The 27,682-nt window shown below is 49.0% G+C and overlaps 1 protein-coding gene and 2 long non-coding RNA genes across 3 annotated transcripts in view; all 3 read left to right on the top strand.

Annotated features, from left to right (window-relative positions):
* The window catches only part of LOC109256512 (uncharacterized), a 130,977-nt gene that overhangs the window by 70,301 nt on the left and 32,994 nt on the right, over window positions 1-27,682 (top strand). The window lies entirely within an intron of this gene.
* On the top strand, window positions 1,197-26,150 carry LOC128774450 (uncharacterized). The gene is made up of 2 exons (XR_008419015.1): window positions 1,197-1,549; window positions 24,945-26,150. It is a non-coding gene; the product is annotated as an uncharacterized LOC128774450 (long non-coding RNA).
* On the top strand, window positions 10,610-14,978 carry LOC128774448 (uncharacterized). Its single transcript, XR_008419011.1, has 2 exons — window positions 10,610-11,505; window positions 14,656-14,978. It is a non-coding gene; the product is annotated as an uncharacterized LOC128774448 (long non-coding RNA).

Genomic DNA, 27,682 nt, shown 5'->3' with positions numbered 1-27,682 from the left:
TCCCTCCTACCCCACGTTAATAACGTGATCTTTTGACAAGATTGAAGGGTTTAACACATTACGGTGAAGATATCACAGAACTTGAAGGAGAGAGACCTACAACACGTCTTAAAACACTAACTTACAGATTCTCACAATCTTTTTGCATGTTTTTTTCAGATGAGGGAAAGGCCAGTGCAAAAGAAGCTTCAATGAAATGCACCCAGATGGCAAACACGCCCAGTCTTTATAGCCCAGGACCTATCCCAGCAGATTCTGATTCCGTGAGTCTAGAGTAGGACGTGAGCATCTGTGGTTTCTTTCTTTCTTTCTTTCTTTCTTTCTTTCTTTCTTTCTTTCTTTCTTAATTTTTTTTTTAACATTTATTTATTTTTTGAGAGAAAGAGACACAGCATGAGCAGGAGAGGGGCAGAAAGAGAGAGAGACACAGCATCAGCAGCAGAGCCCGATCAAAAAACTTGATGCAGAATGGTTTAGTGGCAGAGCTAGGATCAGCTTGACAGAGCCCGGCCCCAAGGTCCATGTTTTAAATCACTATGCTTAGTCTCCAAGAACCTACAAAAAGTGCGAGCCTTAACCCAAAACCTTGGCATTCCCCACCTCCATTCCCTAGTGGCCCCAGCTTCAAGGGCATTCTACCCATTCCTTTAACAGTTCGCACTCCCCTGCTCTGCCCCAACACCCTCCTATATCCCCGTTTTGCATTCAGCCTTGTGATCTCAGCTTCAACATTATTGTCTCAATGACAAACTCGAAAGGCATGCTGTATTTCTCAGCACTCAACACAAAACCGTAATTATGGATTTCACAGGGAATTATTTGCTTCCTGTCTTTTCCGAGGAGATGGTGCTGCCCTCAGACGCCACGTCAGTCCTATTCATCATGTGTTCCCAATAACTGAATACCCACCAACCATTCAAAAAAGGCGGCTTTGGCACAACGGATACGCTCAATAATTTCTGTGGAACGAGTGAATAAAGTACACTCGAGCCTCGTGCTTCCAGGTGTGTGATACATGTCTGTGCTCACGATACTGCCCTCACTACACCCCCAAGTATTGTAGACCCCTGTGGCATACTTACTCAGGCCTGGGAGAAGGAGGAGGAGGACTCGGAGGAGGAGGCGGAGGAGCAGGCGGAGGAGCAGGCGGAGGAGCAGGCGGAGGAGGAGGCGGAGGAAGAAGAGGAGGAGCCGCCGCCGCCGCCAACGCTGTCTCCGCCGGCAGGCGATGTATCGGCGCCAGGCCGTCCCCCGACCTCCCCGGCCGGAGCCCCGCGGGCCGCCGCTGCCGCCGCCATGAAGAAGCAGTTGGACCGCGGCCCCCCGGCGGGTGGCGCCACTGGAAGTGACCCGGCGGAGAGGGCGGGGCTCCGGCCTCGGAGCAGCCGCCATCGCCGCCGCTGCTGCCGCCTCGGCCCGGAAGCGATGTAGTCCCCTCAGGCCGTCCCCCGAGCTGCACAGCCCGAGACCCGCGGGCCGCAGCTGGCGCCGCCGCCGTGAAGAGGCAGTTAAACCGCAGGAAACAGCTGGCCAACCAGACCGTGGGCAGGTGAGTGAGCCGTGCCGGGCCGGCCGGGAGCGCGCGGGCCGGGGACCGGGGGGTCGGGGTCGTGGCCCGGGCCGGGGCGGGCCCGCTGCCCCGCGGGGCCCCGCGCTCCGGCCCGGCCGCCCGGCCGCCCGCCCGCTCCGCGCCGGGTCCGCTGCGGGCCAGGGACGAGGGCTGCGCCACGCAGCGGCCTGTCGCCCAGCTCAGGGCCGCCGCCCGAGCCCCCGGGAACAGCGGGGTGGGCCGGCCTCCCGGGACGCCCCCAGCGCGGGTCCCCGCCGCCCATTGTCCCGGCCCCGCTGAGCATCGTCCTCTGGGGTCTGGACCCAAGCTTTCCCCTGGCCTCCCCCCCTCTCCCGGGGCTTTGCCTTGGGCGAAAACTCGCCTAACTGGTGTGCACGAGGCCGGGCGGGCGCGGTGCTCTGGGGGGCGGCATTCTCAGCCTTTCCGGGTCGCCCGGCCCGAACGTCCACCTCCAAGTGGCTGATGGCAGTCAATAAGTAAGGGGCGATCAGAGCCCATCGGAGCCGCTTAGGGAGACTCAGGACTCCCTTGGAGGCACTTTGGAGGGTGTGCTGTCTCCCAACCGTGGCCCCTGTGGACCGGACTGCTCAAGTTCTTGACCTGTAGACATTTGGAACCGGGAGGAAAGAATTGCGGAAACGCCTTGGGCAAATGGAAAAACAAAAAGAGGGGGGGCTTTCAAAACAGCTTTTCTCACTTTGGATTGGGGAGCAAATCCTTCTCCAGGTTTGTCTGGTATCGCTTTAATGCTTGACAGGAAACGATCGACGATGAAATGACAGAAGAGACCGGAGTTTGTAGTGGTTTTGAGAGCCTCTGGAGGTTGATTATCGTGTGCTGTGTTCTCTGGGGTAAATCTTTCAAGGTCTTTCAGGGCAGTGAGCTGTCCTGTCCCCGCTGACTGTTTATTCCGAGAAGGGGTACGAAAGTGTGACTTTTTCATCGCTTTTTCTTCTTTGTTTTCAAGAGTTGAGTAAAAGGAGGCGTTTGGTTTGTCCAGAGCACGTGGGGACACTTCTTTTCTGTGTGTGTCTGAAAATACTTTTACTTTCCCTTGAGCTTTCTATATTTGCCTTTTACACTTTCGTTCCCCCCCCACCAAGGTTTTGCTTAGTTTTGTTCAATTTCGTTGCTACCCCCACCCTATTATCTTCGTGTGCACTGATCCTGTTTCCAGAGTGGATCCCTGTCCCTACAGCCTAGCAGTGCCTACTTTTCTGTCATTTGTAGGAAAATGATAGAAATAACGAGTGCCAAGGGGAAGGCAGACGGAATAGTCGTGGGGCCCAAAGCTTCAAGCAGGCATCTGTGAATGAGTTACAAGATCACTCCTTAGGAGTCCCCCCCCCCCCCCCGCCCCCAGGATTCTCAGTAACATGCATTGTGAAATCAGTATTTAGTGACTCTCAAGACACATGTGTCACATTGTCGTTCTGGCCAGTTTGTACATCTCATGAGGAAAGGGGTGTTTGCTCTTTTGCACAAAGTTCTGAGACTTTTCAAGCTATCAAGCCATTCAGGGTCTCTTTGGCTCCGGCTTCCTCTGTAGCAGGTTCTCCCTTCACTCTGCCGAATTACAGCCATATGTGCCTCCTTTCGGTTGCCAGAGGCCGCCGAGCCTTCTTCCCTGTTAGCCTCTACCTGGAAGTCTCCAAAGCTCCTTTCACCTCACCTGCCCTAGACCTGCCTCCTACTCATTCTTTAGGTGTCCAGGCAAAGGTCACTGCCTCTAAAAGACCTTCTGTGATGCTCCAACGTGGATTGGGAGTCCCTCTCCTGGCCACTTACATACGTCCGCATAGCACCTGTGTTTCTATAATGCAATGCCTGTTTACTTCTTAGTATTCTCCATTAGACTGAACGCCTTGAGAGTCCTTGCCGTCTTTCTGTTTCCTTGGCCAGCTCTGCTGTGGCTCCTGTCATATGGTCGATTCTCCATAAACATTTGTCAATCTAGCACACATCTAGATCTTACCAGATCGCTCCGGTGGTGTGAGCCCAAGAATGGGAAAATGAAAGCTGGATAGAGTAAATGGTGATTCGTGCTAGCATTGTAATTCTGGCCCAGACCTTTGACTCTGTTTGAAAATCTTTCTTGCTAGATGCCAGTGGAAGCAGCAGCTGTTACAGAGGTGTTAGGGGTGTGGCAATTTCTGCTCCCAAAGCCAAAACTGTTTCCTGGGGAAGCTTTGGCTTTACTCCTGTTGATTCCCTGGATAAGTTTGTATTTTTTCCACGTCAAGAATTACGAAGGACTCGGGAGGAAAAATGGAGGCAAGAGAGAGCCTAGAATTGTAATTGTGTGTTAGTGGCGTAGGCATCAGGATTGGGATTTGGGGGGTATTTGGGTCAAGAGGAAAGCGAGAAAGCAGAGAAGTTACCTCCGCCCCGGCCCCCCCCCCCCCGCCGCAGCCAGGAGTGATATTCTGTGTGTGAGTGGCTCGCCCGTTGTGTCTGTTACGGATGCATAGAGTTCTGAATGGTGTCTTGGGAGGAAGTATTCTCTTCTCTTCCCGACAATGAGGACCTCGTGAGTCACCCCACAGTGAGGTTCTGTGGGATGGACATGTGGGAGAATTCGTAATGGCTAGAAGAAGTTGAGTTCTCATGATGCAGTTTGTGGACAATGGGTGCATGAGTCTGTTTCGGAGGATGGTTTGTGTATCACAGGCCCAAGGACGATGCAGTGGTCTCTTGAGTGGGGTATCCCAAAGAAGAGAATTAGGATGCTTGATTCATCCGTTCAAGAGACCCTTATTGAGCCCAAATTATGTGCCATTGTGGAAAGTAGAAAAGAATCCAAGTGAATACAAATGCGGCTTCTGCCCTGAAGGGGCTCCACAGACTTGTGGAAGAGATAGGCAAGCAAAAATGCTTATACACCATGAGGTAAGTCCTTATAGAGGGATGGCTGACACACTAAGTGAAACTCTACTCTTACTGGAAGGAGAGAGGTAACACAACACAACAAAACCAAAAAAAAAAAAAAAACCAGGAGAAAATATGACCAGAGCCTTTCCCCTCTATCTTTCAACACTTCTTTTAAACTTCTGTTGTATTGAGTGCATCCCTATTTTTTTTTAATGAGAGAAAAACAATTTTTTTAAATATTTACTTTTGAGAGAAAAGGGTAGAGAGAACATGAGCGGGGGAGAGGCAGAGAGAGAGGGAAACACAGAATCCGAAGCAGGCTCCTGGCTCCGAGCTGTCAGCACAGAGCCTGACGCGGGCCTCAAACCCACGAACCGAGAGATCGTGACCGGAGCCGAAGTCTGACACTTGACCCAGTGAGCCACCCAGGTGCCCCGTAGGTAGGTCTCTTTTGATTGTCAGTGAACCCAACTCGAGGGGCGACTGGGTGGCTCACTTGGCTGAGTATCCGGCTCTTGATTTCAGCTCAGGTCATGATCTCACAGTTCCTGGGATCAAGCTCTGTGCCAATGGTGCGGAGCCTGCTTGGGATCTTCTCTGTCTCTGCCCCTTCCCCGCTCTCTGTCTCAATGACGAAAAAAGAAAAAAACACACAAAACCAAACCAACTGGAATTGTTATAAGCCAAGCTGCGAATTTGATTGGCTCCTATGTGAGGAAAAGAGTCCAAAAGCAATATAGTTGCAGCCAGGGCTGGATCCAGGGGTTCCACTCTTTAGGTAAGCTGTGTCTATAAGCAGGAATCGCCCCCCTACCCCACCCCTACACCCCCCGACTTCCAACATCTTCAGTTCAAGTCCCAGAGGGACAAAGAATACCTTTCACTGTGGCCAGAGCCCCAGGATTGACTCTGAAGGTATCTGATGGGGTCAGTGGCCTTTGCCTGGACATGGAAATGGAGTCAGCCCCACCCAAGCCTCAGGGGCCTAGAATGGGAGAGTGCTGAGCCCCCTCCCCCACAAGATAACCGGGGTGTTCTTCCCAGCAGGAGGCAGGAAGTGTGGTCTTTTCTAGTCCTGCTAAAAGGAAAGAAAGAGCTTTTTGGAAATCCGTGGCGCAGAGAATCCAGTAGCTGCGGATGGTCGTTGGCGTGGAGGGTGTGGAGGAAGGGGTGCACCGAGGTGAGGAACCTGAGCGTTTGGTTGTGAGGTCGATGAGTCCAGGAGGACAGGAATCTGGGGGCCTCATAGCAGACTTGACTACGCAGGTGAGGCTCTGGGAGGGAGTGTCTCTTTGGGTGTCGGTTTCTGCCAAGATGGAAGCTCTCCCTGGAGGCCTGAATGTTCTCCTGGATAGTAGTAGCCTTTAGGTAAGTCAGGGTTGCAAACTCCAAGCCTCAGGGGGCCAGGCTAAGAAGAAGAAAACAAGAGCGACTTAGACCAGGTGAGGGCCGTGGGGGACCCGACAGTGCCTGTCTTACCAAAGGGCCGGGTGAGAATCTGGGCCCGCTGTCGGGCCCGACCTTTGGAGTTGTTGAGAAAGGCCTCAAGTCTGGATTTTCATGAAGATTAGGTGGCATTTAATGCCAATTGAAAACAACCACCAGGACCCTGAGCGGGACTAAACAAAATACATCTGTGGCCAGAGTTGGTCTGTGGGTCACCAGCGGGCAGTTGCTTGTGTAACAGGTTGGGGAGGTGGAGATTCCTGTGGTGATTTTTCTCTTTTTCCTCCTGCACCCCACCCTCCTATGACTACCTTCTGAGTTCTTGGATGTGTCGACGAGCTTGTCCTTTCCTTTACAGAAACGTTTCAGAGATCCGAGAGTAGTAATCATCACTACTTGTCTCCTGGTTTGGTTTACCAAGCGCTGTACCGAACCACCTGGCCTGGTCTCACCTACTGGTGCTTGTTATCATTTCTGGTTTAGAGAGAAGAAAAATGACCTGCCGTTGTCTGCCCGGCCAGCGAGTGGCCGAGGCAGGACTTGGGGCCGGGGTGTGACTCCGGACCCCGTGTGTTTCCGACTGTAGACACTGGGCCGGCTGCCCGCCAGGGAAGGGTTCGTGTGGATGAAATGTCTTTGGTGCTTGCTGACTTGCTGGGCTAGATGCTTTTGAGTCAAATCTCTCACTGCCTTCTCCACAGCAACTCCCAGAGGTGATGTTATTTACTCCTGGTTTAATGATGAGGAAGCGAGGACTCAAAGAGGTCATCGGGCTAGTTAAGAAGAGCGCTGCCGTTCATCAGAAACCAGGGTTCTGCTTCCAAAGCAGATAGGAGTCCTTCCTTCACGCAGGCAACTCTTTCTTTCAGAAACCCCGTGTTAGAATTCTGTGTGACGACGCTTCCACAAAATCCTGGAAGCTGAGAGTTGGATGTTGCTCTAGTCCAGCGGCTCCCGCCAGGGATGGCCCCCTGGGGGACGTTTGGCAATGGCCGGAGACTTTTTTGTGTTTGTCGTGACTTGGCTCGGGCGTGGGGTGCTCCTGGCATCTGGCGACACAGGCCGGGGATGCTGCTGACCAGCCTACACCGCCCAGGACAGCCTCGCCGCACAGAACTATCTGGTCCCAAATGTCAAGAGTGGTGAGGTTGGGAAAGCCTGGTCGAGTCCTTTGAGATTCTGGATAGGTGAATCGTGAAAACCAAAGATCCGTGATGTTTGCCTGCAGGGTGAAGGTGCGTTCCGTTTGGTCGGTTTCTTACGTGTGGAAGCATTTCGGATAATAATCATTGGTCCGGCCCATATTGAACACTTGGGAGTTTTCACGTGGAAACCTGGACTTCCTGCTGCTTCTCCAATCTTGCAAGACCTAGCGAAGCCTGGCATCGCGCCCTCGCGCAGGTACACGTCGTCGTAGCTGCAGCTGCGTAGGTGCTGTCCCGTCCGGGTGGGGCATCGACCGTCCAGTGTGCCCGGGTCCCTATCTGGCTTGTCCTGCTGTGGTACATTCCTTGCGGACCCCTCCCTGCTCACGGATCTCTCAACGACCTTCTCCAGGAGCAGCGGAGTCTCTGCCTCGCGAGGTAGCCCATTGCGTTAGGGGCAACGTGAGTCAAAGGCATCTCTGCCCGTGAGTCCCAGGGGAGTCCTCTGGTGCCACGACGCCTGCGTCTCTCTTCCGCGAGACGGCCCTTTCTGTGTTCGGCGTCGCAAACCGCACACCGTGTCCTCTCTCTATCAGCGGTAACATTCTCCACCCCTCACCTGTTCCACACCCCGACTTCCTCCGCCTTTTCCAGGGGAGGTGGCTGTGCTTGGTTCGCTCCGGTCTGAGTGGATCCTGTCCAGCCTCTGCATAGAGTAGAGGAGGAAAGGAATGTTTTCTCCCCACGACTTCTGAATCCGAGCTTCCGTGGCCTGGTCATCCACTTTACCTCCTGTGAAATCAAACAGGGTTGTTTATAGGTGCGTGAAGAAAGCCCATGGTTCACTGAACCAAAATGAACCCTAAACAGATGTGGTCATGTGTGGCCTTATGGCATTGGTTTTACACGTGAAGGCAGCATGTTATTCTAAGAGGAAATGATGTCTGTGGTCGTGGTTCCCAGTGTGTCCACGGCAGGCCCCTTGCCCCTGAGATTGGACATGGGTTTATGGTATAGGGTCCCAGAGTCAGTATGCACACCACGCAGTCTTGTCGGACTGGCGATGTCTGGCCTTTATCATTCTGTTTCTGTGTCTCCAATGTAGGCAGATGCCCTCGTAATCAATCCAAGTATAAATCCACGTACAAATATTATTACGCTCCTACCTGCCGTGTGTGTCTATTTTCTTAAACATGGATGTGAAAAGTACAGCAGGCCCACGGTCCTTTTTCCAAAACCCTAGGGGCCAGATGAGTTTTGGAATTCAGACGTTTTCAGATTTTATTTCATTTTTTTTTAATTTCCTTTTTTTTTTTTTTTTTTTTACGTTTATTGATTTTTGAGAAAGAGAGAGACTGAACATGAACAGGGGAGGGTCAGAGAGAGGGAGACACAGAATCTGAAACAGGCTCCAGGCTCTGAGCCGTCAGCACAGGGTCCGTCGCGGGGCTCGAACTCACGGATCGCGAGATTGTGACCCGAGCCGAAGTGGGACGCTCGACCGACCGAGCCAGCCAGGTGCCCCATAAGTAGCCAGTGTTTTCAGTTATATTTCTATCCGTATAAACCCTGCTACCCTTAAAACACCTGGGATCCCAACAAATTTAAAGACGGTACATATTTTGCTCTTTCTTATAGATTTGGCTAATAGGTTCTGTTCAGCGCCCATTTCAATGTCCTCTCAGCCACCTTTCCCTTGAGCTTGAAGGGGACATGTTTTACCCTGTTATGCACAGGCCACCCGAACCCTTCTGCTATCACATGTCATCTTTGCAGGCAGGATCTTAACTTACCCATCTTTCTCCGAGAGCACAGGTATGACATCCTACCGTGAGGACATTTGTTGGACACGTTTGTTGAGGACATACAAGTCTCAAATCTTTCCGTATTTTGGGGGTTCTGGAGGCAACATATTCCTTGTTGTTAATTTTACTTCAGCCGATTTATGCTGTTACTTGTAAATCAGACCACATGGAGTGGGCCTCCACCCAAACAAAGCGGTTGGAGAATACTCTCCTCCCATATAGACAAATGTACGTCTATGTCTTCCTTTGGCCAGAGCCTCCAAACCCACCAATGTCTACCCTGGTAAGAAGTGACCACTGTTTTGGGGTGCCTTGGGCTCGGTCAGTGTAAGCATCTGACTTTGGCTCGGGTTGTGATCTTGTGCCTTGTGATCTTGTGGCTCGTGACCTCTCAGCTCTGGAGTTCAAGCCCCGCCTGCGTCAGCGCAGAACCTGCTTCAGGTCCTCTTTCTCCCTCTCTCTCTCTCTCTGCTCCTTCCCCATTTTCACTCTCAAACAAGAAAAATAAACATCAAAAAATTATTGCAAAAAAAAAAGAAGCCACTGTTTTTTTTAATTAAAAAAATTTTTTTATTAACGTTTATTTATTTTTGAGAGACAGAGACAGAGCATGGGCGGGGAAGGGGCAGAGAGAGAGAGAGGGAGACACAGGATGGGAAGCAGGCTCCAGGCTTCCAGCTGTGTGCACAGAGCCCGACGCAGGGCTCAAACTCACAAACTGCGAGATCATGACCTGAGCCCAAGTTGGACGCTCAACCCAGGAAGCCACCCAGGAGCCCCTAAATTTTTTTTTATGTTTATTCATTTTTGAAAGACAGAGAGCACAAGCAGGGTTGGGGCGGAGAGAGAGGGGGACCCAGAATCCGAAGCAGGCTCCAGGCTCCGAGCCGTCAGCACAGAGCCCAGTGCGGAGCTAAAACTCAGGAACCGCGAGATCCCGAACCGCCGCCGCCTCCCAACGGTGCGCGGCCTACCCGGGCGGGAGTCGGGATCCTAGGAGGCGTCGGGACGCGGGGCTCCGCGCGCTCCTCGGAGCGGCCCGGGTTGGGGGGCGGGGGCCAAGCGGCGAGCCTGGCGCTCGTCTGCCAGCCCGGCCCCGCGCGGCCCCCGGCGGGCGGCGCCGCTGGAAGTGACGCGGCGAGGGCGTGGCGCCGGCCCGGGAGCAGCAGCCGCCACAGCCGCCTTGGCCGCCGCCGCCGCCGCTCAGTCGCCGCAGCCGCAGTAGCAGCCGCAGCCGACGCAGTAGCAGCCGCAGTCGGCCCAACCGCCGCCGCCGCCGCCGCAGCCACAATAGCAGCCGCAGCCGCCGCTCAGTCGCCACAGCAGCCGCAGTAGCAGTCGCAGCCGGCGCCGCCGCCGCCGCCGCCGCCGCCGCCGCCGCCGCCGCCGCCTCCTCGGCCCGGAATCGATGTAGCCGCGCCAGGCGCGAGCCCCGCGGGCCGCCGCTGCCGCTGCTCTTGAACCGCATGAAGCAGCTCGCCAACCAGACCGTGGGCAGGTGAGTCAGCCGTGCCGGGCCCGCCGGGAGCGCGCGGGCCGGGGACCGGGGGTCGGGGTCGTGGCCCGGGCCGGGGCGGGCCCGCTGCCCCGCGGGGGCCCGCGCTCCGGCCCGGCCGCCAGGCCGCCCGCTCCGCGCCGGGTCCGCTGCGGGCCAGGGACGAGGGCTGCGCCACGCAGCGGCCAGGCGGCCATCTCGGGGCCGCCGCCCGAGCCCCCAGGAACAGCGGGGCGGGCCGGCCTCCCGGGACGCCCCCCCCCCCCCCCCTCCCCCGCTCGGGTCCCCACCGCCCATTGTCCCGGCCCCGCTGAGCATCGTCCTCTGGGGTCTGGACCCATGCTTTCCCCGGGCCTGCCCCCCTCTCCCGGGGCTTTGCCTTGGGCGAAAACTCGGCTAACTGGTGTACCTGAGGCCGGGGCGGGCATGGTGCTCTGGGGGGCGGCATTCTCAGCCTTTCCGGGTCGCCTGGCCGCTGCCGACCGGCCGTCCACCTCCAAGTGCCTGATGGCAGTCAATAAGTAAGGGGCGATCAGAGCCCAAGAGAGCCGCTTAGGGAGACTCAGGACTCCCTTGGAGGCACTTTGGAGGGTGTGCCGTCTCCAAACCGTGGCCCCTAATGGACCAGACTGCTCAAGTTCTTGACCTGTAGACATTTGGAACCGGGAGGAATGAATTGTGGAAAGGCCTTGGGCAAGTGGAAAAACAAAAAGAGGGGGGGCTTTCAAAACAGCTTTTCTCACTTTGGATTGGGGAGCAAATCCGTCTCCAGGTTTGTCTGGTATCGCTTTAATGCTTGACAGGAAACGATCGACGATGAAATGACAGAAGAGACCGGAGTTTGTAGTGGTTTTGAGAGCCTCTGGAGGTTGATTATCGTGTGCTGTGTTCTCTGGGGTAAATCTTTCAAGGTCTTTCAGGGCAGTGAGCTGTCCTGTCCCCGTTGACTGCTTATTCCGAGAAGGGGTATGAAAGTGTGACTTTTTCATTGCTTTTTCTTCTTTGTTTTCAACAGTTGAGTACAAGGGGGCGTTTGGTTTAGCCGGAGCACGTGGGGACACTTCTTTTCTGTGTGTGTCTGAAAATACTTTTACTTCCCCTTGAGCTTTCTATATTTGCCTTTTACACTTTCGTTCCTCCCCCCCAACTTTTTGCTTAGTTTTGTTCAATTTCGTTGCTACCCCCCACCCTATTATCTCCGTGTGCACTTATCCTGTTTCCAGAGTGGTTCCCTATCCCTACAGCCTAGCAGTGCCTACCTTTCTGTCATTTGTAGGAAAATGATAGGAATAGGGAGTGCCAAGGGGAAGGCAGACGGAATAGTCGTGGGGCCCAAAGCTTCAAGCAGGCATCTGTGAATGAGTTACAAGATCACTCCTTAGGAGTTTTCTGCCCCGCCACACCCCCCCCCCCCCCCCCACGGATTCTCAGTAACATGCATTGTGAAATCAGTATTTAGTGACTCTCAAGACACATGTGTCACATTGTCGTTCTGGCCAGTTTGTACATCTCATGAGGAAAGGGGTGTTTGCTCTTTTGCACAAAGTTCTGAGACTTTTCAAGCTATCAAGCCATTCAGGGTCTCTTTGGCTCCGGCTTCCTCTGTAGCAGGTTCTCCCTTCACTCTGCCGAATTACAGCCATATGTGCCTCCTTTCGGTTGCCAGAGGCCGCCGAGCCTTCTTCCCTGTTAGCCTCTACCTGGAAGTCTCCAAAGCTCCTTTCACCTCACCTGCCCTAGACCTGCCTCCTACTCATTCTTTAGGTGTCCAGGCAAAGGTCACTGCCTCTAAAAGACCTTCTGTGATGCTCCAACGTGGATTGGGAGTCCCTCTCCTGGCCACTTACATACGTCCGCATAGCACCTGTGTTTCTATAATGCAATGCCTGTTTACTTCTTAGTATTCTCCATTAGACTGAACGCCTTGAGAGTCCTTGCCGTCTTTCTGTTTCCTTGGCCAGCTCTGCTGTGGCTCCTGTCATATGGTCGATTCTCCATAAACATTTGTCAATCTAGCACACATCTAGATCTTACCAGATCGCTCCGGTGGTGTGAGCCCAAGAATGGGAAAATGAAAGCTGGATAGAGTAAATGGTGATTCGTGCTAGCATTGTAATTCTGGCCCAGACCTTTGACTCTGTTTGAAAATCTTTCTTGCTAGATGCCAGTGGAAGCAGCAGCTGTTACAGAGGTGTTAGGGGTGTGGCAATTTCTGCTCCCAAAGCCAAAACTGTTTCCTGGGGAAGCTTTGGCTTTACTCCTGTTGATTCCCTGGATAAGTTTGTATTTTTTCCACGTCAAGAATTACGAAGGACTCGGGAGGAAAAATGGAGGCAAGAGAGAGCCTAGAATTGTAATTGTGTGTTAGTGGCGTAGGCATCAGGATTGGGATTTGGGGGGTATTTGGGTCAAGAGGAAAGCGAGAAAGCAGAGAAGTTACCTCCGCCCCGGCCCCCCCCCCCCCCCCCCCCCCCCCCCCCCCCCGCCGCAGCCAGGAGTGATATTCTGTGTGTGAGTGGCTCGCCCGTTGTGTCTGTTACGGATGCATAGAGTTCTGAATGGTGTCTTGGGAGGAAGTATTCTCTTCTCTTCCCGACAATGAGGACCTCGTGAGTCACCCCACAGTGAGGTTCTGTGGGATGGACATGTGGGAGAATTCGTAATGGCTAGAAGAAGTTGAGTTCTCATGATGCAGTTTGTGGACAATGGGTGCATGAGTCTGTTTCGGAGGATGGTTTGTGTATCACAGGCCCAAGGACGATGCAGTGGTCTCTTGAGTGGGGTATCCCAAAGAAGAGAATTAGGATGCTTGATTCATCCGTTCAAGAGACCCTTATTGAGCCCAAATTATGTGCCATTGTGGAAAGTAGAAAAGAATCCAAGTGAATACAAATGCGGCTTCTGCCCTGAAGGGGCTCCACAGACTTGTGGAAGAGATAGGCAAGCAAAAATGCTTATACACCATGAGGTAAGTCCTTATAGAGGGATGGCTGACACACTAAGTGAAACTCTACTCTTACTGGAAGGAGAGAGGTAACACAACACAACAAAACCAAAAAAAAAAAAAAACCAGGAGAAAATATGACCAGAGCCTTTCCCCTCTATCTTTCAACACTTCTTTTAAACTTCTGTTGTATTGAGTGCATCCCTATTTTTTTTTAATGAGAGAAAAACAATTTTTTTAAATATTTACTTTTGAGAGAAAAGGGTAGAGAGAACATGAGCGGGGTAGAGGCAGAGAGAGAGGGAAACACAGAATCCGAAGCAGGCTCCTGGCTCCGAGCTGTCAGCACAGAGCCTGACGCGGGCCTCAAACCCACGAACCGAGAGATCGTGACCGGAGCCGAAGTCTGACACTTGACCCAGTGAGCCACCCAGGTGCCCCGTAGGTAGGTCTCTTTTGATTGTCAGTGAACCCACCTCGAGGGGCGACTGGGTGGCTCACTTGGCTGAGTATCCGGCTCTTGATTTCAGCTCAGGTCATGATCTCACAGTTCCTGGGATCAAGCTCTGTGCCAATGGTGCGGAGCCTGCTTGGGATCTTCTCTGTCTCTGCCCCTTCCCCGCTCTCTGTCTCAATGACGAAAAAAGAAAAAAACACACAAAACCAAACCAACTGGAATTGTTATAAGCCAAGCTGCGAATTTGATTGGCTCCTATGTGAGGAAAAGAGTCCAAAAGCAATATAGTTGCAGCCAGGGCTGGATCCAGGGGTTCCACTCTTTAGGGAAGCTGTGTCTTTAAGCAGGAATCGCCCCCCCACCCCACCCCTCCACCCCCCGGCTTCCAACGTCTTCAGTTCAAGTCCCAGAGGGACAAAGAATACCTTTCACTGTGGCCAGAGCCCCAGGATTGACTCTGAAGGTATCTGATGGGGTCAGTGGCCTCTGCCTGGACAGGGAAATGGAGTCAGCCCCACCCAAGCCACAGGGGCCTAGAATGGGAGAGTGCTGAGCCCCCTCCCCCGCCAGATAACCGGGGTGTTCTTCCCAGCAGGAGGCAGGAAATGTGGTCTTTTCTAGTCCTGCTAAAAGGAAAGAAAGAGCTTTTTGGAAATCCGTGGCGCAGAGAATCCAGTAGCTGCGGATGGCAGTTGGCGTGGAGGGTGTGGAGGAAGGGGTGCACCGAGGTGAGGAACCTGAGCGTTTGGTTGTGAGGTCGATGAGTCCAGGAGGACAGCAATCTGGGGGCCTGATAGCAGACTTGACTACGTGGGTGCGGCTCTGGGAGGGAGTGTCTCTTTGGGTGTCGGTTTCTGCCAAGATGGAAGCTCTCCCTGGAGGCCTGAATGTTCTCCTGGATAGTAGCCTTTAGGTAGGTCAGGGTTGCAAACTCCAAGCCTCAGGGGCCAGGCTATAGACCAGCTTAGGTCATGATCTCATGGTTCTTGAGTTCGAGCCCTGCGTTGGGCTCTGCACAGACAATGCTAAGCCTGCTTGGGATTCTCTCTCTCTGCATTCCCCCCACTCCCGCACTCTCACTCTCAAAATAAATTAATAAACCTGACCCCCCACCAAAAAAAAATTGCATTTGCAACGGCATCAAAAAATAAAATACTAATTACATTTAACTAAAAAAGAGATTCAAAACTTGTACACTAAAACTATAAAACATTATTGAAAGAAATTAAACAAGATTTAAATAAACAGACTCGTGGATTGGAAGACAATGTTGTTAAGATGGCAGCACTTCTCCAGTTGATCTACAGATTCAGTGAAATCTTTATCAAAACCACAGCTGGCTTCTTTGCAGAAACGGACAAGCTGATGCTAAAATTCATATGGGAATTTATGGAACCCAAAATAGCCAAAGCAAATCTTTAAAGAGAAGGACAGAGTTGGAGAACTCACCCTTCCTGACTTAAAAACTTATTAGAAAGCTACAGTAATCGAGATAGTGTAGTATTAGTGTAAGGAAAGACATATTGATTAATGGATAGAATTGAAAATCTAGAAGTGTACCATCATATTTATAGCCAATTGATTTTCAACAAAGGCATCGAGACAACCCAATAGGAGAAAGAACAGTCTTTTCAACAGTGTGGGGACAGCTGGATATTGCATGCGAAAGAATGAAGTTGAACTTCTACCTCACACCCTATGTAAAAATTAACTCAAAATGGATCAAAGACCTAAATGTTAAGTGCTAAAACTATTAAATTCTTAGAAGAAAACATAGATGTCCATCTTTGTGGCCTTGACACCAAAAACACAGCAGAAGGAAAAAAGCAGGTAATTGACATTATCACAATTTAAAAATGTTGTGCTTTGGGGTGCCTGGCTGGCTCAGTCAGTTAAGCATTTCTTGATTTCGGTTCAGGTCATGATCCCACAGTTCGTGAGATCAAGCCCCACGTCAGGCTCTATGCTGACGGCACGGAGCCTGCTTGGGATTCTCTCCCTCTGTCTCTGCTCCTGCCCCCACTCATGCACTCTCTCTCTCTCTCTCTCTCTCTCAAAATAAGTAAATATTAAACAATGTTTGTGCTTTAAAGGACATAGTTGAAAAGTGAAAAGACAACCCATAGAATGGGAGATAATTTTTGGAAATCATATTTCTGACAAGAAACTTGTACTAATATAGATACAGAACTCTTACAACTCAAAAACGCAAAAACAAATAACTCAATTTAAGAATGGGCAAAAGGGATGCCTGGGTAAACGTCCAACTTTGGCTCAGGTCGTGATTTCACGGTTTGTGGGCTCAAACCCCACATCTGTCTCTGTGCTAACAGCTCAAAGCCTGGACCCTGCTTTAGCTTCTGTGTCTCTCTCTCTCTCTCTGCCTCTCTCTCTCTCTCTCTCTCTCTCTCTCTCTCTCTCTCTCTGAGTCTCTCAAAAATAAATAAAAGATTTTTAAAAAAACTTAAAAAGTGGGCAAACAACTCAGTCTAAGAAGATACACCCATGGCCAATAAACATGTGAAAAGATGTCAACATTGTTAGTCATCAGGGAAATGCAAATCCAACCCTCAACAGGATACCACTTTAAGCTTACTAGAATGGCTAAAATAAAAAAGACAGATGAAGACAAGCATAGGAGAGGATAGGAGAAATAGGAATGTGATCCGCTGTTGGTAGAAATGTAAAAGGGTGCAGCCACTTCGGAAAACAGCCTGGAAGTTCCTCAAAAAGTTAAACATCCAGTAATTTCACTCACAGGTATGTACCCCCAAAGAATCAAAAACACGTGTCCAAACAAAAACTTGTACGTGAATATTTGTAGCAGCATTATTCATCATATGAAAAAGGAAAAAAATGCAATGTCCGGTGAATGGATGAAGAGATGTGGTATACTCACATAAGGGAATAACTGGGAGTAAAAGAAAGGAAGTCCCGATGTGTGCTACGACATGGAGGAACTGTGAGAACACGCTGAGTGGAAGAAGCTCATCTTGAAAGACCACCTAATGTAGGTGTCATTCCACTTATATGAAATGTCCAGAATAGGTAAATCCCTGGAAACAGAAAATAGATTAGTGGTTGCCTAGGGCCGTGGGCAGAAGTGGGATGGAGGAGGGGCAGGAGGGGTTGGGGGAGGTTGGGATGAAATGAGGAGTACTCCTAAGAGGATATAGAGTTTCTTGTTGGAGTGATGAAAATATCCTAAAATAGATTGTGGTGATGGTTGCTCAACTCTGCAAATATACTAAAAACTATGTACATTTTAAGTTGGTAAATTATATGGTACGTGAGTTATAGTTGCAATAAAGCTGTTGTAAAAATTAACAGTGGTGAATCACTGATACCAGTGAAAATTAGAGTTGGCTAAGTAATTGTTAGTGTGGTGGTTGCACCTGTAATCATTGAGAAAAATACGTTTTGGGAAAAAAAAGATTCTTTGTTCAACGATTGTCAACATTTTGACAACCTTACTTTGTCTCCTAGCATATATTTGAACACCTTTGATAATCTGGGACCATATAAATTCTTTTACATATTTAGAATACCTATTTAGCATTCTTTTCAGCTGTCCACAGATGAGTAGGAAAAACGCACTCTTCTTGTGACTTTCTCCTTTACTCTCACACAACTACCACACTCACAACACTTCTAACACCAGATGTGTTGTGTTCCCCTCCCGCCCCCTGGTACCAAGCAATTCTCCATGATACCGGCTGGGTATCTTACAATTCAATTCAATTCTGACCCTAACAGGAGTAGCACAGAACCCATAGGTTAAGGGCCCGGTCCCACGAGACTGCCCCCCACTTCAGATGTCATTTACAAGTGGTAGGTCCTCAGATTACCCACAATTTCTGTTGACCTGGTTGCGAGTCAGAGGTTCCCATGACCACCACCACCCCCATTTTGAATTCAGTTACTTGCTAGAACAGCTCATAGGACTAAGAGCAACACTTATTTACATTTACAAAGATCATGTGTGATAGAGCATACAGATGACTATCCAGATGAAGAGATACATAGGGCAAGTTCTGGGAGGGTTCACCAACCCTGTTCACCAACATGGAAGTTCTCCAAACCCTGTGCTATTGGATTTTTATGGAGACTTCATCACGTTGGCATGAACAACTATTGACTCGTTTTCATCCCTCTTTCCTCTGTGGAGAACGGTCGGAGGGGCGAGGCACAGAGAGAGGTGGTAGGGCTGAAAATCCCAAGCTTCTAATCACAGTCTTTCTAGTAACCATCCCCCATCCAGGGGCCACCCATTAGCCCATCCAGAGTTCTCATTAGAACAAAAGGCACTGCTATCACCCAGGAAGTTCCGGGGAATTTAGGAACTGTGTCAGGGACTGGGATCAAATATCAAATATTGGAACAAAAGAAGCTCTTAGTGCTCTGATCAGTTAGGAAATTACAAGGCTTTTGGAAGTTCTGTGCAGGAACTGGGGGCAGAGACCAATGAACATATTTTCTGTAATTTCATAACAATACTTCTAATGGATTATTACTCACTGAAGATGGGAATTGTCTTGTTTACATGCTGAATTCTTTTATGACTCAGAAATGTTTTCAGATGCAAGTAACAAGAAACCCAACCACAGTGGTGCATACAAACACGAGGCTACTTTTTTCTTCATATGAGAAATCTGTGAGTAGGCAGCTGCTGACATTGGTTCAGATGCTCAACAATGTCAAGGCAAATGTTTCTGGCATTCTCTTGGCCTTTCTCAACATTAGCACTCAAGACAGGAAGAAGGAGGAAGAAGACCAGGCAGCACCAACATCAGAAAAACAGAAGCTTAAAAAAGAAAAAAGAAAAAAAAAAAAAAAAGCTTTCCTAGGAACCTCACCAACTTCCACTTACATCTGGGTCACATGGCCTCCTCTGGCTGGAAAGTGGATGATAAAAGGAGGGTCAGGGATGAGAAGGGGAGGCAGGACATCAACTGACAATATCTGCTAGGATTCCAAAGTCTATGACAAATGTTGGTATATAGTAGGAGGTGTCTCCACAGTCCTTCATAAGTATCTGTTGAATGCATATGATAGAATGTTTATTCACAGATACTCAGTCCTCCTCCCTTGGGAGGTTGAGACATCCATGCTGTGTGGAACCTTGGCATCTAAACTTCCTTCAGCCAATGAAATGAACACAGAAGTGGCTTTAAGAGCCAGGTTCTCTTTTCTTTGCCCCTGTGATCATGGAAGCAGGTGTCAAAGTGGAGCCTGTATCCGCTCCAGTCCTTAAATGGATATGATGAGAAGAACAGCCAGCTTACCCATGTTAGTGAAGGCACTGAGAATATTTAGTTGTTATTGCAGCCTAACCTAACCCATCCTGACTGATAACAATGTACGTACCCAGGCAAAGAAATCCACAACCAATCCCCAAATTAAAATTTTACAAACTATATTTCCTGATCACATTAATAGCAAGACTGTGCCTAAATGAAGATAAATGATAGCCACCTGGAAGTGAAACAAAATAAAAAATAGCTCCTCTGTCCAAGTGGAAATCAATACTGAAAAGACAGACTAGACATTTAAGATGATGAGGCCACTGTATAAAAATACATACGGGGATGGGACTAAAGTCATTCTTAGTAAAAATTCATGATCTAAAGCTGATACTGCTAACATAAATCTGCGTAAACGTTGGAAGATTGAGAATAATTGGATGAAGAATTCAAAATAAGCTAGAAAATGAACAGCAAAATAAAAAGTGGAAGAAATTAATAAAGATAAGAGCCTACATTAATCACAAAGCAAAAAGTCTGTGGAATTGATTAATCGAATCAAGGACCAGAACTCTGGAAGGATAAATCAAGTAGACAAGTCTCTGGGAAATAGGATTCCCCTCAAAGCAGGTAGAAAGAGATAGATACTCAATGTAAGGCATGAGAAACAGACAATATAAATTGGTACCATATTTCTGGTGGGCGGATTGACACAACTGTCAAAATGTAAAATGTGCGTACCTTGAAAATTTGATGGATAAATAAGTGTTAGGTTGAACTGACTGAGGTTCTCAAATGTTGAAGTCTCATGGAAAAATACTACTTTTTTGTAAGAAGGTTGAAACCCCAGACTTGGCGAACAGGGGATAAATGGAACTCCCCTCTCCAAAAGCCTTTGGAGAGGGATGTGTCTCAGTCATTGACCTTGGCCCCATGATTCTATGAATCAGTCCTATACAAAGGACATGGTCCTAGGTAGCCAACTTCCCCTCTTCTCCTTCTGGAAAATTTTCCTGGATTGTTCTGGGCTCTAACAGCCCAAACCATCCCCAGGCTCCCAGAGCATCCCCAGACTCAAGGGGTGTTCACAATGATGCCTTCTCTACTCACTGAACTGTCTTTATCTGATGCCTCCAGGGAAGCTCCTTGAGTCAACTTGTCCCCTCTCATGCTGTGAAGCAGGGCCTTTTTGAACTCAGGTTCACATCCCCTCCTCCTCCTCTTCCATCATGTTGCCCTAGGCTTAAATCAGCACTTTTGGCTGGAAGGCTGGGCCTCATTCTGAGCTCTGGATCTCACTCTGCCTTTAGCATCGCCATCTCCCATTGGAAGATTCCTTTATGCCCAGAATCCTAGAATGCAAAGTGCAGATACATCCAGGCTTCTGGCCTAGAGTAGACTCTGGCCATTGGGATTCATGGCCAGAAATGAATGCCTATTCATTCATTTATGCATGTTTACATTTATTTATGTACTCTAGTCACTCAAAAAAATATGTGTTTGCACACCCAATTAGTGCTGGACATTTTTCTAGGCACTGACGATTCAGCAGTGAAAACAACAGAGGAAAATCCTTGCCCTCCTAGAGCTAATATCCCAGTAAGGTGGATCAGCAGTAAACAAATAAGTAGGTGAACTAAAGTGTATGTCAGTAGTAAAGTCTATGGAGAAAAATAAGACAGAGAGGGAGGCTAGGGAGTATGTAAGGGGTAGAGGCCCCATTGAATGATGACATTTGGATAAAGGCCTGAGGGAGTGAACCCCGCAGGTTTCCAGGAGAGTTCTGTTCCAGTAGAGGGGATGGCAAGTGAAAAGCCCTAAAGAGGAGGCATGTGAAGACTATCTGAGGTAGGAGGTCAGTCGTGCTGGAGCTGAATAAGCAAAGGGTGAACGCTAAGAGGCGAGGTTAGAGGGAACAGGGGGGTGGAGGCTGTGGTCAGAACCCTGGCTTTCTTCTAAGTGAGCTGGGAGCCACTGGAGGGTCCTCAGATGGAGAGGGACATGAAAGACCTCTTGCTGCTGTGCTGGAAGCAGACTGTAGTGAAGCTGGGATAGACAGGCACAGGTCAGTCAAGAGGCTTCTGTAATGATCTGGTGACAGGGGAGGGTGGTGTGCACCTGGGTGATGGCACGGAGGTGACACCATAGGCAGCGAGAAGGGGGTGTGTGAAGAAAGGGAACTGGGGCGGCTCCAACACCAGCCTTTAACACCCAGAGCCCGCACCCCCTCTAGGAATCCCCACAGGGTGACAGGGTCTCTGGTAACTCCTCTTCAGCCGCCTTCTTCCTCTCTGAGGACCTGCGTGTGATCGTGTCCAAAAGCTCGTTCCCCAGAACTCTGATTCTCCCTCCAGAGGGCTCTGTTCCTCGCTGTTGGATGAAAAATGAATAGGATGAGAACACCAAGTGAGCATGGGCTCATCTGAATTCTGCCTCAGCCCCCTTGCTCTCTTCAGTGACAGGAAAAACACACCATGTAAGCTGCTCAGTGAAAAAACCATATTTGATTAGGGCTGAGAGAGTTAGACAAGTAAACAATTAAATGTTCTATTATGATCAGTCTTTAGCCATTTAAGCTTCAGTTCAAGAAGGAATCATTATAAAGGTCTAATAGAAATGAAAATATAAGGAGGGTAGTTTTGTGTTACATTTCAACCATTGGCTCAGCCTTGCAGATCGAAAGTCGGTTTGACCATGGCCGAGAAAGGCTCCCAGCCACAAGGGGACTTACACAGACAGGAAGGAGGTGGAAGGCAGGCATGTCTACCAACTGGCCGGGGTGGAAGCAGGAACCTTTCAGCTAAGAAGGTTTCATCCTGCACAACAGGAGCTTTTTCATTTTATTTTTAATGTCTGAGAAGCAACATGAGAATTCTGCCTGGGAGGCAGGAGAGGCAGCTTACAAGAAGCTTCTGGATGTCTTGTGAGATGCTGGATTGTAGAATAAATATGTGTAATAAAATCCCCCTGGTTACCCAGCTTTGAGGATTTGGAAATACCATTGGACTGTTTCTTGAAGGAATTGCTTCACTGAAACTGGAAAAATACCTGCTCAGGACACCACAATCACAGCAGAGGACTTTGGAATAAAGACACTATTCATCACTGAGGTCTGAGTCTTTGCAGCCGAGACACCGGCACATCCTTCTGGGGATATAGAGAGGCAAGCCCAGGTCACCTCTTCCTTGGATCCTCTCAATGTCTTGTTCCTCTCAAGGAGTTCCCGTCTCTTCTCCAGAATGTCCAGCATGTCCAGAATCCCAGGGGAATTCGAGAGTATAGGGTGCTCCAGAGCCCAGGTTGCCCATTAGAGGAGTCCTGCACTGGGCAGAAATGACCAGCCCCTAGTACTGCCATACTTCTCAGTCTTAGCCAAGGACCAACCCACAAAAAGGGTTACTTTGGTTCAAATCTAAGTACCTGGAAGGAGCTGCCGGATGGAGGCTGTCAGTTATTCCTATTCTTGCCACGGCAGTTTGCTTCTTTTGAAGGGGAACTCGAGTGCTGTGTCTCTGGGTCTTCCACAAGCCCCCAAATCAAGCAGTCAATGTGAGAGAAGAGGCTAGGGAGGAAGAATTGCTTACCCTGGAGTAGGACCTTGGCCTGCCTCTAAAATGGGCCACACGGTTTAGATTTGGGACACAAGCCTTTCAGTACAAAGTGTGATTTTGCCTACAGTATTCTTTCTCTTGAGCACCCATGGTGACATTTAGCAGATGAATGAGAAGCCAGAGGCCCTGGCTTCTGGCCAAACTCAACGTAGCTACTACATTTGAGGTTAATCAAATTCATTTTTTCCCCCCATCGGCAAACTTTTAGTTCTCGTTTGGCTTCCCGTGTGGCTTTCTCTACCGTAAAGACGGTGCTGGCCATTGGGCTTGAATGAACAATTGTATTTCTCATCGTAAATGAATGCTTTGAAATTACACCTTCCATACCAGCCTTTACTTCGGTAAGTCCACCTCAGAAATGGGTCCGATGTCATATTCTGGACCATATTTCAGCCCAATAAACTGAGAACTGTATTGTGAACAGAAAAAGCAAATGCCACCCTAGAAGGCTTTTTGGAACTTAATAAGGCCACCTTCCTTAGACATTCCCCTAACTTGTCAAGCTCTTCTTTGGACCTTCTGTATGACAAATGTTTGAGAAGGTTCTTTGGGTGGATGACAGTCAACAAATCCTGTAAAGTGTAAAAGGCCCCATCATTCATCAACATCTGTGTTACCATGAGGTCAGTGCAGTGAGTCCAGGGTACAGGTGGGTACACTGGGGGTAGAGAACAAGAAAACCCTGGAAGGAGCACAGGTTAGCATGAAAATTATTTCTGTGCTGAGGTCCAAGACAGTTGTCATGTGTGGAAAGCCCCATCAGAAACATTGTGACCATGAATTTTTTGCACACGTGCAATAACCAGAAGAGCTGTTGATGATGAAGATTAACCAAAACAGCATCCTCAAGTACAGCAAAAGCTATAATTCACCAGATATTTGGGACAACAGACCAAGTTGCAGATAGATTTGTTTTATCTTGGAAAAGGGGAGATGTAAAGAATTTGATAGCATTTCTAAAATTTTTTTTTTTCATTTCAACATTTTATTTATTTATTTATTTAGTTATTTATTTATTTATTTGAGAGACCGATTGTGAGTAGAGGATAGGCAGAGAGAGAGGGAGACACAGAATCCAAAGCAGGCTTCAGGCTCTGGACTGTCAGCTCAGAGCCTGATGTGGGGCTCAAACCATCAACATTGAGATCATGACCTGAGCCGAAGTCAGACGCTCAGCTGACAGCCACCCATGTGTCCTGATAGCATTTTTTTTTTTAATGAGGAGCATGCATTTGAAAATCCTATTTCTAGCTTCTCTTATACTCTAGGGCTTCATTCACAGGGGGCCACCCGGCCAGCTGCCCTTGTTTATATCCCCAGTCTGGCTGGTTCCTTCTGCATTTATAACTCTCTGTTTTACAGAGAACAGAGCAGCAGGACTTCCCAGAGGACAGAAGTGGGTGTCTTCCTGTGTCTTCCCCAGGTCCTCACAGCCTAGGATAGATCACAGGTACTGACTTGTGGATGGCCAACCTGGAGCCTCAGGTCAACGGGGTCCTTACACCCTTCGGGGGAGCAGAGCAGTGCTTGCAGTGCCATGACCCAAGCCAGGGGCCACACAAGGCCACAGGAGGTGGCACCTTCCTGAGGAGTGGAGTGACCCCACCAGCTTTGCAGAATGTTCCATCATCTTGCTAGGCATGAAGAGGCTGGCCGCTGGTATGTGTGGCTCTGAGGCGGGGGAATGGATGAAGGTGCATGTGGGGTCGGCGTGTGGAGGCCCTTTCCCTAGGTGGTGTCGGGTGAGTGGTGTGCGTGCCGAGGGAGAGGGGCTTTGTATCTGCTGGCATCAGAGCAAGTACCTACATCGCGTCTGTGTGACTGTGACAGATGAGGAGCCTATGTCTTGAACAGAGGGCATGAAATGTGTGTACAGCATCTGAATAAATGTGCTTAATTGTTCTCATCACACAGCTCTTTTATCAGCATATTATTTGTTTAATGGATAGCAGTTCTCCCTCCTCCAGGATAATTCATTCGGGTTTAACATTGAGAACAGAACTCAACCATCCGTCCTCACCTCACAGGGTGTTTGAGACTGATCTCCTGGTCCCGGTTTGCCTGTCTGGTTAGTTGGTTAGCTAGCTAGCTGAGCGGTCATACTTTTAAGTATCCTGAGTGGGTTTCCTGTCTTTTCTGAGCCCCATCTTTGGCTTGTTGTGTGAAGTCACCAAATCCCTGTTCTCTGTGTCAGCTCATTGCTGCAGAATTCTTTCTTCCCTTCTTTCTTCTTTTCGATTTTAATGAGTCTAAGTTATTTCAGAATATATTAGATCATTCTCTCCCTTGTGTTGGATATTGGAGGGGATGCAAGTAAACCGAACATTTATCAGTCCTCTCTTCTCTTAATTGAACAGGGGCTGACTGCTGCGAGGCTTGGTATTCTGCCCAAAGATGTCCCTGAACATCCACAGCTGGGCTTCTGTCGGCTCTGTAAGCAACAAGGACAGGCCAGGGCGAAGGTGCTTCAGCATTTAGAGCTGGAGCCTTGGCGCGGGAACAAAGCCTGTTTGAGGCACCCCGTTTGAAGGCCTACTGAATCCATGATGGCCGAATCCTACCTTCATTGGCAACCATCTGCCTCATCCAGTGATTCTCAGGGAGCTCATGCCAGCATTTAGGCAGCTTCCTATTTTGCAAATGATTCGTGATTCATAATGGACAGAAGATTGCTCTTCAGATGACCTGTCAGGGTAAGCCTGATTCGGGGATGGGGTCCATAGGAACCTGTCCTCCATGTTCAGAGGGGTAGTAGAGATCTGAGGGGCCACAGTGGTGCAGGGGTGGTACAGCTCAGGCTTACTGCTAGCTTATATAATGCCTTTGAGTGGACTTGCAAGATGTGCCCCCTCTGGGTACATGGACACAACCCCATGGCCACACAGCTTGGCAATGGGAGGGCTCCTTCTTGGAGGAAAATGTGCCTCTTTCCCCTGGCACATTCAGCCCTGAACCAGGGAATGTGCTTTGGTAAGGAAAGCGTAGACTGTATTTAAGGCCCCACTTGACCCCTGGTGCTTTAGGGGTGCTTTAGTGCGGAGCCCTGAAGCAGATGCCCCTCCTTCTCTAGTGGCAACTGGGCGAGCCTTTCCAGTGCTGGTTCTTTCCACCTCGAGAGTGTTAAAGACAAGACAGCATACCCAGAATGGAGTCGCTTATGCTAAGTCCCACTGCACCAAACTAAGGCTTAACTTAATTACAGTTTTGGCTCTCCCAGAAAGGGAACCTTAAACCTTCGAATAGCCTGATCATCGTGAGTCAGGTAGTCTGCATGATAAGCCCCTTCCATCCCCTTAAAGGAAAGTAACCTTGCAATAAGCAACCCACCTTTTTTTGACTTCCTTCTTCCTGCTCCCTCCTGCCTAGAGACCTGAGCTCTTTTTCGGACGCTCAACCGACTGAGCCACCCAGGTGCCCCATAAGTAGCCACTGTTTTCAGTTTGGTGAATACCTCTGCAGTCATTAAAAGACAGTCTTTTCAAACATGAAAAATATTTTCATTTAACTTAAACCAAAACTATAAATATATTGCATTTCGCAAAAGGCCATTTTGTGATAAGGTACACATGCATAGTGACTTGGTTTCTTTCAAGTACTGTCTCCTCTGTGGCTTAAGAATCCTGTATTGCTTTGAAAGGTCTTTTGCCAGGTCAGTCCTCTTCCCAGGTGACAGTATTAATGGTGTTGTACGTGGGTAAAGTGTCAGTCACAGCATTTAGAAGATGATGCCCACACCCATCCGTTTCCGGTCCAGGTGGACCGATTCTAGTGAATATCGAATTCTAGTGAATCGAATTATAGTGAATTCGATTCTAGTGAATCTTTTCATCTTACAGCTTCATGAGATATGCTTCTTTGGCAACAATTCTATCTGGCATTTTGTGATACTCTCTGTTCAGATTGCTGTTTTCCCTAGTTCTCCTGTAAGACAGCTAATACTTGTTCTCTTTCCAAAGCATATCTTCCAATTGCTGCAGAAGGTTTGCCACATTCTGGTTGTAGGAAGCCACAGATGTCCTGCTGGGGCGGTCCTCTATCTCCAAATCTTTTTGCCGGATAATCTGAGTGAGTTTACCAGTCTCATCTTTGGATGGGTGATCGATCAATCTGTTCAGTTAATCAGATGTTCTTTTCAGTGAGGAGTTTATTCTCCAATTCTTTTTTTTTTTATGTTTTTTTTTTTATTTCTAATCTCCAATTCTTGTCCTTTTGTTCCTTTTACTTGATCTTTCAGTTTTCAGCTTTAGATAAATAATGCTTTTCACTTCCACTTTTCTACATGAAGATGCTGAATCGTTGTTACTTGGAAAACATCAGAATGTTTTGTAGGAATGTACTTGCTGGGTTTTTGAAGGATCCGGGTTTTCATTTGCTCTATTGTGTTCTGCAAAATCTTAATCTCATCTTTCGCTGAAAGGAGCTGAGCGTGTTTAAACTTCATTTGCTCATGCTGGCGTGTGAGATCATCTAACTTCCGTTTCTGGTCTTGTAAAGCACGAAGCCGTTGCAGCTTACCCTGGCGTTGATCCTCAATGATCTTTTGTTGTTGTTTGATTTCGTCTTCCAGACGAACTCTTTCTGCATTCAGCTCATACACCTCGCATTCTAGTTCCATGATACGGTCTTGCGTTTGCGGGTCGACCACAGGTACAGTTTGGCTGTCTTCTCTCAGACACTCCAGTTCGTCTTGCAGAAATTCATTCTCTTCTCTCGTGGATGCAAGACAAACGTCTTGCTCCTCCACGGTTTGCTGTAAAATTTCGTTTTCTCTTAAGACTTGGCCGTACTTCTCTAATAGCTCCTGGAGCTCTGGCCTTCTTTCAAGTTTTTCGATACAGATTTCTTTCTCTTTAATAAGTCGTGTCAATCGCTTATGCTCCTCCAGAGCAAAGGAGAGCATTTCCTTAGTTTCTCTATGGTCGGCATCCATCTGCTCAACACTCTTTTTGAGTTGTAGTATTTCATCGTCTTTCTCTTGACTGCGTTGAATTAAACACTCCTGCTCTAACTGGGAGGACGACTTAGACAAGTTATACGTGTTGGTCAGTTCTTTAATAGCTTGCTCATACCTGGCTGTTTTCTCCAACAGCTTCTT

This window comes from Panthera pardus, unplaced genomic scaffold (genome assembly GCF_024362965.1).
Source record: "Panthera pardus isolate Hobbes unplaced genomic scaffold, ASM2436296v1 HiC_scaffold_319, whole genome shotgun sequence".
NCBI classification, from domain to species: Eukaryota; Metazoa; Chordata; class Mammalia; order Carnivora; family Felidae; genus Panthera; species Panthera pardus.
The sequence above is the reverse complement of the archived record's forward strand: the minus strand, read 5'-3'. Positions and strand labels throughout refer to the sequence as shown.